Source organism: Manacus candei, unplaced genomic scaffold, assembly GCF_025592945.1.
Source record: "Manacus candei isolate 608988 ecotype Guabito, Panama unplaced genomic scaffold, ASM2559294v1 h1tg000035l, whole genome shotgun sequence".
NCBI lineage: Eukaryota > Metazoa > Chordata > Aves > Passeriformes > Pipridae > Manacus > Manacus candei.
In genome coordinates, this window is record NW_026138083.1 from 8,088,338 (window position 1) to 8,102,114 (window position 13,777).

Consider the following 13,777-nt stretch of genomic DNA (forward strand, 5'->3'; position numbering starts at 1 on the left):
AGAAGAGCTAGAGTTAGGCTTCAAGGCGATCTGATATGGGGCAGATATCTTTCAGGTGTAAGCTGAATGCTTTAGTTATAGCTACGCCTTGGTAGACTAAGTGCACCTTCCGGTACACTTACCTTGTTACGACTTGCCTCATCTCTAGCTTAGGGGTTTATTATAAATAGAATTAATTATAGCTTGTGAGGAAGGTGACGGGCGGTATGTACGTGCTCCAGAGCCAGCTTAAAGGAGGCATTATTATCCTGCTTTACTGCTAAATCCGCCTTTTAGGGGTGATTTCACACTCCTTGTCGTGAGGTATTCTATGTTAGAAAATGTAGCCCATTTCTACCATCTCATGAGCTATACCTTGACCTGTCTTACTAGTGGGATGTTGCTGTTGTGCCCACTGTTAAACCCTCAGTTTAGGGGTGGGCTGACGACGGCGGTATATAGGCTGATTTGGCAAGGGATGGTTGGGTGTATCGTGGGTTATCGGTTATAGAACAGTCTCCTCTAGGTGGGTTTGGAGCACCGCCAAGTCCTTAGAGTTTTAAGCGTTTGTGCTCGTAGTTCTCAGGCAGATGCTTAAGTGGTGAAAGCATCAGGATTTAGGGCCAGGCATAGTGGGGTATCTAATCCCAGTTTGTGTCCTGGCTTTCGTGGAGTTTTGTTGATCATGAAGCTAAGATCATTTCTATGGGAGTGTTAGATGTATCTTGTGCTTATAACAGCTTGGTTACATTTCAGTCTTAGTTGTAGTGATAGTGGAAAACCACTCTTTACGCCGTATAAAGTTAATTTGGGTTTCTTGTGTGACCGCGGTGGCTGGCACAAGATTTACCAACCCTAGTAGGTTGCTTTAACTAAGTCAAGTTTACACTTATTGCTTAATATTGATTACTGCTGAAAACCCGTGGGGGCGTGGCTAGGCAAGGCGTTTTGGGCTACAATTGGAGTGGTGTGCCTGATGCCTGCTCCTGCTGTCTTTTTAAGGTGCTGAGGGCATTTTCACTGGGATGCGGATACTTGCATGTATATATTTGGCAAGAACTAACTGTAAGGTTAGGACTAAGTCTTTTTTGTCCTTGGGTATGTGCAATAGCCGTCTTAACATCTTCAGTGTTATGCTTTATTGTAAGCTACAAGGACTAAGGCTGTTTTAGGCATAGTGATTATTATTGGGGCTTGTTTTAGTTGTAGTGATGGTTGACATTGATTTAGGGTTTGTTTAGTGGTTGGAGAAGTAGTTCAATTGGATAACAAAAATGTGTTGTTGAGGGGCTTTGAGGGGTAGAAAGGGGTGGGTTTGTTAAGGTTTTATGTTCTTGTAGTTGAAATTACAACGATGGTTTTTCAGGCCAAAGGTCTTGGATAGAAGCCAAGCAGGAATTGTTATGACGTACTTTATACTATTTTTAAGTGTTAGCTTTATTTTGGGGGGATTAACAGTTGCTTCTAATCCTTCTCCATACTATGCAGTAGTGGGGTTAGTGTTGGCGTCTATTGTAGGGTGTGGATGGTTAATGAGTTTGGGGGTGTCTTTTGTATCATTAGTGCTATTTCTGGTGTATTTAGGTGGGATGTTGGTGGTTTTTGTGTATTCGGTCTCATTGGCAGCAGATCCATTTCCTGAAACTTGAGGGGACTGGCGGGTTGTTGGGTATGGTGCTGGGTTAGTTTTAGTGTTGGGGGGTGGGGTATTTATTGTAGGGCTATCTGAGTTAGAGTGGTTGGGGATGAACACGGTGGATAGTGGGGGTGTTTTATCTGTTCGGTTGGATTTTGAGGGAGCGGCCATGTTTTATTCTTGGGGGGTTGGTCAATTTTTAATTGCGGGCTGGGGTCTGTTGCTGACGTTGTTTGTTGTACTAGAACTTGTACGAGGGTTGTCTCGTGGGGCGATTCGGGCGGTCTAAGGTGGTGTGGTTCAGAGAATAGTTTAATGAAAATGCCAGCTTTGGGAGTTGGTGATAAAGGTTTGATTCCTTTTTTTCTGAAGGGTTGGAAAAAAGTTTGGGGTTAACTGTTAAAGGCCCATGCGGGCGGGATGTTAATTAGAGTAGTAGGGGTGATTAATTGGTGGGGAAAAGAGGAAATGATGGGGTAGATTAAAGTGTAAACAAACAAACAAACAAGCAATTAACAAATGAATGATAAAGGGAAATGATGGGGTAGATTAAAGTGTAAACAAACAAACAAACAAGCAATTAACAAATGAATGATAAAGGGAAATGATGGGGTAGATTAAAGTGTAAACAAACAAACAAACAAGCAATTAACAAATGAATGATAAAGGGAAATGATGGGGTAGATTAAAGTGTAAACAAACAAACAAACAAGCAATTAACAAATGAATGATAAAGGGAAATGATGGGGTAGATTAAAGTGTATTAAAAAATTTAACAAATTGATGATACAAATGTTTTAATTGGAAAATTAGGGGAATGGAAAGTTTATAAAATTTGAAATTTTTGTTAAAAGTTTAAAAAACAAAAATTATTGATGATTAGAGGGAAAGTCCCTAGATCATTGCAAAAAATGGCAAAATTTTTGCAATTTTTTGCAATTTTTTGTGAAATTGACGACAAAAAATATGTCTGGCGTGCATTAATTAAACTGCAACTTGATGAGAGACGTAATGGAAAAACCAAGCCAACAGCACGTGACGGTGCATCAGTACATCAATTATGAGACCGAATAGCACACTTGGAAACCATATCATTAATTTTCACGCGAAAGTGAGAAAACCGCTCGCCGACCATAAGGGGTACATGTCAACCATATATGGGAGCCCCCTGGCGGAGCACTCTGAAGGGCTTATTGAGATCTACCCAAAAAAAAAAAACCAAAAGTTTAGAAGAGGGAAAATGCCGCGATCACGAGGTCCAAATTGGCCGAGCATCCCCAACCATTAGTAACGGAGCGCAAGTTTAGGAAAATCAAGCAAGTTATGGCCCTGACCGAGGAACCAGAGGCGACAAAGAGCAAGTTATGAGAGTGGGTTATTGGTGGAGAGGGAAAGAATACACCTGAAGCTGGACATGATAAACATTACTAACGCCGGGTTGCTGGTTTCTCGTGAGGAGTACGACTAATAAATAACCCAGCACTTCTTGGTTGGTACATAGAGCAAGGTTAAGTGGTGAGTGGTCCATGGACCATGGATTCTAGGTCCTGTGGCGTTCCTCGTATTGAGGGGGATTTTATGCGAAAATTAGCGGTTTTAGGTTTTAGTTCGGTTAGCGGGATTATTCCTAGAACATGACATGTTATGTCCTTGTGTGGGAATGTGCCTAGGTCTGTTGATGACAAGTTTTGGATTGTATGGGAGATAGTATGAAATATTTGGATGGACTTGCAATAATATTATGTCAGATTTTCCTACATGCATGTTATGTCTAATGTGGTGGAGAATGCTATGCAAAGTAATACATACCGTAGGGTATGGGAGGGAGGGGGGGGCCCCTCCCCTTGATGTACGTGTTGATTGGAAAGTTGGGGGGTGTTTGGGTATTTTTTGGAAAACTCTAAGAAGGGGGTAGCCTTCAGTCTTTGGTTTACAAGACCAACGTTTTTTATAAACTATTAGAGTAGTTAGAGGTTGAGTATCTTATTTTCTAGGAGGCTGGTGATGGGAAATAAGATGAGAATGATTGTGAAGTACGTAGTTGAGGCAAGTTGTCCGATGATAATAAATGGATGTTCGACCGGTTGGCTACCGATTCATGTAAGGATTAAAAGATTTGTTACTAGGATTCAGAATAAAAGTTGGGAGAGAGGTCGGAAGGTTATAGTTCGCTGTTTTGATATGTGGAGGAATGGGGCTAGAAATAGGATTAAGACGGAGGCGGCTAGGGCTAGGACTCCTCCTAATTTGTTGGGGATTGATCGTAGGATAGCATATGCAAATAGGAAGTACCACTCAGGTTTGATGTGGGGAGGTGTTACTAATGGGTTTGCGGGTGTAAAATTTTCTGGATCTCCTAGGAGGTTAGGTGAGAATATGGCAAGTGTTATTAGAGGAATGAGGAGGAACAAAAGGCCTAGAATATCCTTTATCGAGAAATAGGGGTGGAATGGGATTTTGTCGCAGTCTGAATAAATACCTAGGGGGTTGTTTGAGCCTGTTTCATGTAAGAAAGTTAAGTGGATGAGGGTGAGGCCTGCAATTAGGAATGGGAGGAGGAAGTGGAGGGCAAAGAACCGGGTAAGTGTGGGGTTGTCGACTGAGAATCCTCCTCAAGCTCATTCTACAAGTGTTTGGCCAATGTAAGGAATTGCTGAGAATAGGTTAGTAATTACTGTAGCGCCTCAGAATGATATTTGGCCTCATGGGAGGACATATCCTACGAAGGCAGTTGCTATTAGAGTTAAGAGGAGAATAACTCCTGTGTTTCAGGTTTCTTTATATAGGTAGGAGCCATAGTAGAATCCTCGTCCGATGTGCAGGTAAATGCATATGAAGAAGAAGGAGGTGCCGTTTGCATGGAGGTTTCGGATTAGTCAGCCGAATTGAACATTTCGGCATGTATGGGCGACGGATGTGAATGCCAGGGTGATATCCGCTGTATAATGTATTGCTAGTAGGAGGCCAGTGGTGACTTGGATTGTTAGACAGATGCCAAGAAGTGATCCAAAGTTTCATCAGGCAGAAATGTTTGGTGGTGTTGGGAGGTCAATTAAAGAATTGTTGATTATTTTTATTAGGGCGCGATGTTTTCGTAAGTTAGGGGCCATTAATTCTTAGTTCTGTGCAAATAAGATTATAATTAAGATAGATAAAGCGAAGGATCCTAGATAGGTTTTGATTAGTCCGGAGTGTAGAGTAGTTGAGATTTTGGATATTTTGAGTTGAAGGGTCGCTAGCCCTTCTGGGCCTATTTTTTTATATCAGGATAGGTCGATTAAATGGGATGCAATGTTCTGGCCGTTGTTTAGGAGTTTAGTAGAGCTGAGGCGGTGTATAAGGGGATTAAAATATCCTAGAGTGCTGGAGAAGTTTATAGTGGTATTTTGTTTGGGGGCAGAGAAGGTATGTGTGAGTTTTGATAGTTCTAATGCCAGAATGATGCCTAATGTTGTAATAATGATAGCAGTGGTTTTTGTGACCAGTGGTATAGTTATAGGAGGGGTTTTTGTAGGGGAGATATAGGAGGTAATTAATAGGCCAGCTATAATACTTCCTAGAGCGAGACGAGTAATTGGGTTCGTGACTGCTGGGTTGTTTTCATTGATGGGAGTAATGGAGGGAATCCGGGTGTAGTCAGTTTGTACTAGTAGGGCTATACGTAGGCTGTAAGTTGCAGTGAAAGCTGTAGCTACGAGGGTTAGGAGGAGTGCTCAGGTGTTTAGATAGGAGGTGTTAAGACTTTGGATAATGAGATCTTTTGAGTAAAACCCTGCTAAAAATGGTGTTCCTATGAGAGCTAAATTTCCGATTGTCAGGCATGAGGTAGTTGTAGGGAGTAGTTTCTGTAATCCTCCTATTTTTCGAATGTCTTGTTCACCGTTAAGGCTGTGAATGATAGACCCAGAGCAAAGGAAGAGTATGGCTTTAAAGAATGCATGTGTAGAGATGTGTAGGAAGGCTAGTTGGGGTAGATTTAGGCCAATAGTGACTATTATTAGTCCTAGTTGGCTGGATGTAGAGAAGGCAATAATTTTTTTGATGTCGTTTTGGGTAAGAGCGCATGTAGCGGCAAATAGGGTGGATAGGGCACCTATACAAAGGCACATAGTTAGGGCAATTTGGTTGTTACATAATATGTGGTGAGTGCGAATAAGTAAGAAGATTCCGGCAACTACTATTGTGCTGGAATGGAGTAGGGCAGATACAGGGGTTGGTCCTTCTATAGCTGCTGGGAGTCATGGGTGTAGGCCAAATTGGGCGGATTTACCTGTGGCGGCTAGGATGAGCCCTAAGAGAGGGAGAAGGGTTTTGGGTTTGGGGAGGATTGCTGTTGAATTTCTCAGGTGTTTATTGAGGATGCTAGTCATGCTATGCAGAGGATTAGTCCAATATCCCCGATACGGTTGTAAAGTACGGCTTGAAGTGCAGCGGTGTTGGCTTCTGCTCGACCGTGTCACCATCCAATCAGGAGGAAGGACATAATTCCGACTCCCTCTCAGCCGATAAATAAGAGGAATATGTTATTAGCGATGATTAAGGTGAGTATTGCAACGAGAAAGATTAGAAGGTAAAGAGAGAATTTTGTGGTGTGGGGTTCTGAGGCTATATATCATGTTGTAAATTGAAGAATAGATCATGTTACGAATAGTGCAATAGGAAAAAACGTTAAGGAGTATTGGTCTATTTTAAGGCTAAAAGGGATTTTGAAGTTCGCAATAAATTTTCATTCTCAATAGAAAGTGGTATTTTCCATATTTAGGTAGATGGAGAGGATTATGGGAATTAAACTGACTATGAAGGAAGTTTTAACAGTGTGTATGATGGTTGTTGGAGAGTTTAGATAGTTTTTGGATAGGAGGGGGAGTAAGATGGGTATAGAGAGGGTAGCCAGGGTCAAGAATATAGAGGTGTTGAGGATTAATGGGTAGTCCATTACTTTTACTTGGACTTGCACCAAGATGAATGGCTCCTAAGACCAGTGGATTGCTATTATCCTTTAAAAGTAAGGGGGCTGAGGTCTTAGGCTCAGATGCAAGAGTTAGCAGTTCTTGTTGGTTAAACCTCCCCTCGGCAGGCAAGAAGAGTTTAACTTCTATTGTTAGGATCACAGTCTAATGTTTGGTTTAAAACATTGCTTGCATGTGGGAATTCCTGAGATTAGCTCTGGTTTTAGGATGAGGAGGAGGGAGGGTAGGATATGAAGTGTTATAAGGAGATGTTCTCGTGTATTTGAATTTTGGGTGGTTGTAATATAGGTTGGAGTTGGACCTCGTTGGGTTATAAGGAGTATGTAGAGGGCATAGGCTGCAGTTAGTAGAGTTGCGGCTCCGGTTAGGATAATGGTGAAGGTGGATCAGTTGAAGAGCGCAATTATGATAGTTAATTCAGCTATCAGGTTAGTAGTAGGAGGAAGGGCTATGTTTGTTAGGTTGGCTAGGAGCCATCAGACTCCTGTTAGAGGTAAAAGGGGTTGTAGGCCTCGTGTTAGAAGGAGAGTACGACTATGTATGCGTTCATAGTTTGTATTGGCTAGGCAAAATAGCATGGAAGAGGTAAGTCCATGTGAAATCATTAGGATTATGGCCCCTGAAAAGGATCAGTGGGTTTGGATTATTGTTGCGGCAATGACTAGACCTATGTGGCTTACTGAGGAGTAGGCGATTAATGACTTAAGGTCGATTTGGCGTAGGCAGATGGAGCTTGTCATTAGTGCCCCTCATAAGGCTAGGGTTAAAAATGGGTAGTAGAGGTAGTCTAATAGGGAGTTTGTAATTATTGAGGTACGTATAATGCCGTATCCCCCAAGTTTGAGGAGGAGCGCAGCTAGGAGTATAGACTCTGCGATTGGTGCCTCTACGTGGGCTTTTGGGAGTCACAGATGTAGACCGTAAAGGGGAGCTTTCACTATGAAAGCGAGCAATAGAGCTAGACTTGATATGAGGCCTGTTCAGGAGTTTGTAAGAGGTGAGTGTGAAAGTTTTATTATAGTGATGTGTATAGTTCCTGTTTGAGTGTGAAGATAGAGGATTACTACTAGTAGGGGAAGAGAACTAATTAGTGTATAAAATAAGAGGTAGATTCCAGCACTTAAACGTTCTGGTTGGCTACCTCATCGTGTGATTAGAATTAGGGTAGGGATTAGGGTAGCTTCGAATGCGATATAAAATAATATCAGTTCTAAGGCTGAGAAGGCCAAGATAATGAATGGTTGGGTGAGGATTATGGTTATGGTAAAAATATATTTTCGTGTGGGAGGTTCTTGTTGAAGGTGATTTTGGTTTGCCAGAATTATAAGAGGTAGAAGTCAACAAGATAGAACTAATAAGGGGGATGAAATTTGATCGGTTCCAAGTCATGGTGATAGGTTTTTGCTAGGGTAATAGGTTGAAGGAAGTCATTGTAAGCTAGCGGTTGCAATTAAGAGACTGTGCGAGGTGACATTGAGTCATAGAAATTTTGGAGGAGATAAGAGGGTTATGGGGAGTAATATGATTGTGGGAAGAATAATTTTTAACATTGTAGAAGGTTTAGATTGTGTAAATGATCTGATCCGTGAGTTCGGGTGGAAGCTACTAGGACTGCTAGACCAACGCCTGCTTCACAGACTGAGAACGCTAACATAAGAATGGGTATTAAGGTGGGGGATGTTGTCTGGGTTTGAATAGGTCACATAGAGAGGGCAATGTATATTGATAGTATTATACTTTCTGAGCATAACAGGGCAGAAATTAGGTGTATTCGGTGAAAGGCTAGTCCTAGACTACTTAGGGTGAAGGCAGAGTAGAAGCTTAGATGCAGAAAGGTCATTGAGAAAGTCACGGGGTAGGACTGTGGTTTGTTGAGCCGAAATCAACTGTCTTTGCTAGACTAACTTTCTGAAGTTATTCTGCTCATTCTAAGCCCCCTTGAATTCATTCATAAATTAGCCCTAGTGCGAGGAGGAGAATGACTGCGGAGGTTCATGTTAGGGTAGTGAGAGGGGAGAGGAGTTGAGTAGCCCATGGGGAGGGGCAGTAGGAGGGTAATTTCTAGGTCGAACAAGAGGAATAAGATTGCGACAAGGAAGAATCGGATTGAAAATGGGAGGCGGGCAGAGCCCAGTGGGTCAAAGCCACATTCGTATGGGGATAATTTTTCTGAATCTGGACTTATTTGAGCTAATCAAAGGTTTAGTGAAGTTAGGATAATACATAGTGATAGGGAAATTGTGAATATAAAGAGGATTATGTTAATTGCCTTTCTCTGGTTTTGATCCAGATTTTAGAGATTGGAAGTCAATTGTAATTAATATACTAGAAGGGCAAGATCCTCATCAATAGATTGTTATGTAGAGGAACAGTCAGATAATGCCAACAAAATGTCAGTATCAGGCCGCTGCTTCAAAGCCAAAGTGGTGGTTGGATGTGAAGTGGAATTTTACGAGGCAGAGGAGGCAAATCAAGAGGAAGGAGGATCCAATGATTACGTGGAGACCATGAAATCCTGTGGCGACAAAAAAGGTTGATCCATAGACTCCGTTGGCAATTGAGAATGGAGCTTCATAATATTCTATTGCTTGAAGTGCTGTAAAGTAGAATCCTAATAGGACGGTTATAAGTAGGGCTTGGGTAGCTTGGTTCCGATTGCCCTCTGTAATGCTGTGATGTGCTCATGTAACAGTGACTCCTGAGGCTAGGAGGATAGCAGTGTTTAGTAGGGGGACTTCTATTGGATTTAGAGGTTTGATTCCTATAGGAGGTCATTGTCCTCCGAGTTCTGGAGTGGGAACTAAGCTGGAGTGGAAGAATGCTCAGAAGAATCCTAGGAAGAAGAATGCTTCGGATGTAATAAATAGAATTATTCCGTAATGTAAGCCCTTTTGGACTGTGGGGGTATGGTGGCCTTGGAATGTGCTTTCTCGTACGATGTCACGTCATCATTGGAGTATCACTAGGATTATAGAGAGTAGGCCTAGGAGTAAGAGTTGGATAGAGTTGTGGTGAAATCATATGGCCAATCCAGAGGTGGTGAGGAGGGCGGCCGCTGCTCCAAAAATGGGTCAAGGGCTTGGGTCTACTATGTGAAATGAGTGGGCTTGGTGTGTCATTAAGGGTTAAATATTTTCTTGTAAGTAAAGGCTTAGAAGAAGTACAAAGACATACGCTTGGATTATTGCCACGGCCACTTCTAGAATTGTTAAGAGGAGTAGAATTGTTATAGTTAGAAGGGACACGGTGGGTATAATGGGAAGGAGGACGGTAGTGGCTGTTGAAATGAGTTGGATGAGTAGGTGTCCTGCTGTGAGGTTGGCTGTGAGGCGAACTCCTAAGGCTAAAGGACGAATGAGAAGGCTTGTTGTTTCAATTATGATGAGAGCAGGAATTAGAGGTGTTGGGGTGCCTTCTGGTAGGAGGTGTCCAAGAGAAGCTGAGGGTTGGTTTCGTAGGCCTGTTAGCAGGGTGGCAAGTCATAGAGGGAAGGCGAGGGCTAGGTTTATTGATAGTTGGGTAGTAGGTGTGAATGTGTAAGGTAGGAGGCCTAATAGGTTAATTGTTAGAAGTATAATTATGAGTGATGATAGGATTAGGGCTCATTTATGGCCTTTTTTGTTTAATGGGGTTATTAGTTGTTTTGTGATTAAATAGAGAAATCAGAGTTGAAGAGTTGAGAGACGATTTGTAACTCATCGATTGCCAGGAGAAGGAAGTAATAGGGCTGGGAATAACAGTGAGATGAGGATAAGGGGGATTCCAAGGAGGGTTGGGCTTATGAATTGATCAAAGAAGCTTAGGTTCATGGTCAGTTTCAGGAGTGGGGTTTTATAGTGGGTAGTGTTTTGTTGGAGGGTGAGTTAGTTGGGGTAAATAGTAAGAGTTTAGGTTGAAGGATAAGAGAAAAAGTGAGTCATGAAGTTAGTATGATAAAAAGTCAAGGTGCGGGGTTTAGTTGGGGCATGTCATTAAGGAGGATGAATAATCCTCTTTCTCTAGCTTAAAAGGCTAGTGCTGGTTCATAGCTTCTTAAGGATTAGGATGTTAGAAGTGAAGATCAGTTTTCGAAGTGTGTTAGAGGGGCTGATTCTACTACGATAGGCATGAAGCTGTGGTTGGCTCCACAGATTTCTGAGCACTGACCGTAGAAGATTCCAGGACGGGTTGTGATAAAGGAAGTTTGGTTCAGTCGTCCTGGAATTGCATCGGTTTTTACACCAAGGCTAGGAACAGCTCAGGAGTGGAGAACGTCATCAGCTGTAACAATAATTCGAATCGGGGATTCTATTGGAATGACGATGCGGTTATCAACTTCTAGGAGGCGGAAATGGCCGAGTGGTAGATCCATAGTTGGTAGTATGTAAGAGTCAAAAGATAAATCTTTAAAGTCTGTATATTCGTAGGATCAGTATCATTGGTGGCCAATAGCTTTGAGGGTGAGGTCAGGCTCATCGATTTCTTCTATCATGTAGAGGATTTGAAGGGATGGGAGGGCTAGTATAATTAGGACAATGGCAGGTAAGATTGTTCAGACAAGTTCTACTTCTTGTGCGTCAACGGTATTAGAGGATAGTTTTTCTATAAGTATAAGAGCTAGTAAATACAGGACTAGGCTACAAATGGCTAGTGCGACTATTAGGGCGTGGTCGTGAAATTCAATAAGTTCTTCTATAATAGGGGATGAAGCGTCTTGAAAACCAAATTGAGAGTGGTTGGCCATGGAGTTGGGATGGGATGTACTGGGTTTTCACCTGTGATTTAGTCTTGACAAGGCTATGTAATGATTTTACTAACAACCCATAAGAAAGAAGCATGAGTGGTTTGATGCGGTTGGCTTGAAACCAGCTTATGAGGGTTCGATTCCTTCCTTTCTTGTACTTGGACAAAAGCTGGTTCTTCAAAGGGATGATAGGGAGGAGGGCAGCCGTGAATTCATTCGATGTTTGTGGAGGTAAGTTCTGGTTGCACTACTTTCCATTTCGATGCGAAGGCTTCTCAGATAATGAACATTAATATAATTACAGCTACTATGGAGATGAGGGAGCCGATGGAGGATAGGGTGTTTCATAGGGTATAAGCATCTGGGTAGTCTGAGTATCGTCGTGGTATACCAGCTAGGCCTAGGAAATGTTGTGGGAAGAATGTTAGGTTGACTCCAAAGCATATTACTCCAAAGTGGGCTTTAGCTCATGTAGAGTGAAGGGTGTAGCCAGTGAACAGTGGGAATCAATGTGTGAAGCCAACTAAAATGGCGAATACTGCCCCCATAGATAATACATAGTGGAAGTGTGCAACTACGTAGTAGGTGTCGTGCAGGGCGATGTCTAGGGAGGAGTTGGCAAGAACGATGCCTGTTAGTCCACCAATGGTGAAGAGGAAAATAAAGCCTAGGGCTCATAGTATGGGTGGGTCTCATTTGATTGTTCCACCGTGTAAGGTTGCTAGTCAGCTGAAGACTTTGATGCCAGTGGGGATTGCAATGATTATGGTGGCGGATGTGAAGTAAGCTCGGGTGTCTACGTCCATACCAACTGTAAATATGTGGTGAGCTCATATGATAAAGCCCAAGAAACCAATGGATAATATGGCTCAGACTATGCCTATGTAGCCAAAGGGTTCTTTTTTACCGGCGTAATAGGCTACAACATGGGAAATAATTCCGAATCCTGGTAGGATAAGGATGTAGACTTCTGGATGGCCAAAAAATCAGAATAAGTGCTGATATAAAATTGGGTCTCCGCCTCCTGCGGGGTCAAAGAATGTAGTGTTTAGGTTTCGATCTGTTAGAAGCATTGTAATGCCAGCAGCGAGGACTGGTAGGGAGAGGAGAAGTAGAACTGCAGTAATTAGGACGGATCAAACGAATAGAGGGGTTTGGTATTGTGAGAGAGCAGGTGGTTTTCTATTGATTGCTGTGGTGATAAAGTTGATTGCCCCAAGGATGGATGAGACACCTGCCAGGTGAAGGGAGAAGATGGCAAGGTCTACTGATGCACCGGCGTGGGCTAGATTTCCGGCTAGGGGTGGGTATACTGTTCATCCTGTTCCGGCCCCGGCTTCTACTGTAGAAGATGCTAGGAGAAGTAGGAAGGATGGGGGAAGTAGTCAGAAGCTCATGTTATTTATTCGTGGAAATGCTATGTCGGGAGCACCAATTATTAATGGTACTAATCAGTTACCAAACCCTCCGATTATAATAGGCATTACTATAAAGAAAATTATAACGAAGGCATGTGCGGTGACGATTACATTGTAAATTTGGTCATCGCCTAAAAGGGTGCCTGGCTGTCCTAGCTCTGCTCGAATGAGGAGACTAAGGGCTGTGCCGATTATACCAGCTCATGCGCCAAAAATAAGGTAAAGTGTGCCGATATCTTTGTGGTTAGTGGAGAATAGTCAACGGTTGATGAAAGTCATAGGTAAGATGGCTGAGTGTAGAAGCGTTAGGCTGTAGTCCTTTTTACAGAGGTTTGATTCCTCTTCTTATCGATTCTGTAGTGAAATTCATGTTGAGTTGCAAGCTCATTGATGTGCATTAAACATGCGCCGGGATCTAGTAGACAGAAGCCTGTTGGTTGGGGCATTTAGCTGTTAACTAAAATTTTATGGGATCAAAGCCCATCTGTCTAGGGGGAGGTTCTAGCTTAATTAAAGCGTCTGAGTTGCATTCAGGAGATGCAGGTTAGCATCCTGTGTACCTTAACAGAAACTAAGAGGGATTAGCCCTTGTTTAAGGCTTTGAAGGCCTTCGGTTTAAATAACCTAAGTTTCTAAGGGATTGTGAGTACTATGGGAGATAGTGGTAGGAGTATAATTGATAAGGAGGTAAAGGTTGTGGTTAGGGTGTTAGTTGGTTTGTTAGTTTGTCATTGTTTTATGTAGTTGGTGAAGTTTGGGGGTAGTGTGATGGTTGCACAGTAGGCCAGTCGTAGGTAGAAGAAAAGTCCAAGTAAAGAGAGTAGGGTAATAGCTGTGGCTATTACTGTTAGTTCTTGTTTTGTGAGCTCTTGAATAATTAACCATTTGGGTAGGAATCCCGTTAGGGGAGGAAGACCTGCAAGGGAGAGGAGAGTGAGCATAAGGATTGTGGTTAGTGATGGAATTTTGGTTCATGTGGCTATAACAGTGGATAGTTTTAGGGTATTGGTTGTGTTAAGGATGAAGAAGATGGCGGAAGTTGTTACAGTAT

At 42.5% G+C, this 13,777-nt stretch overlaps 1 long non-coding RNA gene across 1 annotated transcript in view; it reads left to right on the forward strand.

Annotated features, from left to right (window-relative positions):
• LOC127473279 (uncharacterized) overlaps positions 1-12,143 on the forward strand; it is a 65,874-nt gene extending 53,731 nt beyond the window's left edge. The window contains exon 3 of the long non-coding RNA XR_007905345.1: positions 12,026-12,143. This is a non-coding gene — a long non-coding RNA (uncharacterized LOC127473279). The remainder of the gene's footprint in view (positions 1-12,025) is intronic.
• Positions 12,144-13,777: the final 1,634 nt, after the last annotated feature.